We start from the raw sequence: 2,239 nt of genomic DNA on the forward strand, positions 1-2,239 counted from the left end.
AGTTATGAAATCTCCCTTCAAGAGATCTTCTCCAACCTTTGCCTTCTAAATTATCTTTTGAAATTATCTCTTAATTGTGTAGTGACATAGTTTCCTAATCTTTTAAAAATATCAAGTTAATTAATGCTAATATTCAAAAAGATTTGGAAGACCATATTTCGTTAGTTGTAACACTTTTGAGATTATATTCTTCAATTAAAAATAATATTTAAGGAGTTTTTGAAAGACTATATTCGATAATCTTTAATTTATTTCTAAGACTTGATAATTACTTTTTTCAATTAAGGAATTTATTAATTTTGTTTATTCTAATAATTATAATTTAATTCTCAAAATATATATTTTCTTTATTTAATTGTCAACTTGTCTTCTTCTTATGTGGAGCCCATACAACACATGACATTGTTTTAATAGCTAAAAAATTTATACCATGTGGTGACTTTTAACTAGTCATAATTTAAAATAATTATGAAGAAGTTACCTTTTTTTTTTTTTATATTAATTTACAATTAAGTTAATTTGAATATATTGTAAATTCTAAAAGACTAACTTTTGTCTTCTACATGACAATCTAGGATTTTAATTCAACAAGGGGAACACTCAATCCTACAATTTTAAGAAAACCAAATATATTTAGAAATATTTTTCAAAACAACTTTCATAAATATCCTACTAAATATCTGAATATTTGTAAAATATAGAAAACATATGAAAGTCATAGAAATATATGTCATAAAAACTTTTGAATATGTGTCATAAAAATTTTTAAAGATAATTTTGAGGTTTAAAAATTGTGGAAGACTTTTCTCTATCTTTCCCTCTCTCTTTCTTCACTTCATCCATTTTATTTTTTCTTTTCCCCTACACCCATACTCGTAGCACTATCACATCATTAGAAGCCACATCTTCGGTGATCACCACTCACCGGCCATGATCAAGCGTCGTCGACCACCCCTCACATCCTCTTTCATACTCTCTCTCTCTTTCTCCCCCCCACTCTATTTCTCCCATCCCATTTTCTTCCCCTCACCTCCACTACCACACAAAACACAACCTACTTCAACATTACAATCTAACACTACATATGTCGCCACCGCCCCCAAGTGCCACAACCACCTCCACATGCCACCACTTCTTTGTCCTTCATTCTTTTTGTGATAGCTTATAAAGGTTTTTTATCCCTTAATTTTTTATATTTTTTTCATCAATTATAAGTGTTATGTGGATTTTGAGCCAATTATCAGACTCATCTAACTTTAAAACATAATTCTCCGTTTGAGAAATATGCTATATATGAGAAATAAATAGAGGTTGGAACATCTTACATGTGAAGGAAGGTTGCATTAGTTCTTTTATCATACTTCAATTTTGTGGTACACTTTTTATATTATTTTATGTTATAATAAAATAGAAGCAATTCATCAAGCATTTATTTGGCTCAATTGAAACTTCTAGATGAGTTTGTCATTAAAAAAAATTATTTAAAGGAGGTCTCATTTTTATATATTTAAAAAGTATATTCTAATATCTCAATAAAATTTGATTTTAAAACTTTAAGTTCTTCAGTAATAAGTCAATAATGTAGATATCGACCTAGCACGTTCCCCCAAGTGTGACTCCATACCTTATAAACCATTAGATAATACATTTGAATAAATGTTATTTAGTCTAGTTACTTAACTGCTTAATTTTATATAGAGTGGGCCAACCTAACTATGTGATTGGTTTGTATTGGTGTATCTTATTAAAATTAACCAAACCACTTAGGTTGAGCCCATGTGATTCCATCATTTTGAGTGAGTCTAAAGTAGGGAACAACCTACCTTGTATGGAGATCGAACAAAATCATAAATTTTATTGGGTTGACCCTGAAGTATTAACGCACATACCTCAAGTTGAGCAAGGTCAACTATTAATTAAAACCGACTTAATCCATCCGCAGACAATCTTCTAGATAAGATTGGTATACTAACCACTCCCACATAAACTGAGATGTACTGTTCTGGGCAAAGATGAAAGACCACATATAACGAATGGGAGCAGTTGTTGAAGAGTCATTTGTCCTTGAAATTGAATATATATGTATTGCTAGATGAACGAAAGACCTGGTGAGTTTATGCTTGGCATATACTGATAAACAAAGACCAATTCAAGGACTTCTCTCTATAAATTGACAAGTATCTTATGCAAGATTTCTCACCCCTCACCTCTCGATAAAGATTGTGATTGTTAAAGACAG

Source organism: Vitis riparia, unplaced genomic scaffold (genome assembly GCF_004353265.1).
Source record: "Vitis riparia cultivar Riparia Gloire de Montpellier isolate 1030 unplaced genomic scaffold, EGFV_Vit.rip_1.0 scaffold392_pilon_pilon, whole genome shotgun sequence".
NCBI lineage: Eukaryota > Viridiplantae > Streptophyta > Magnoliopsida > Vitales > Vitaceae > Vitis > Vitis riparia.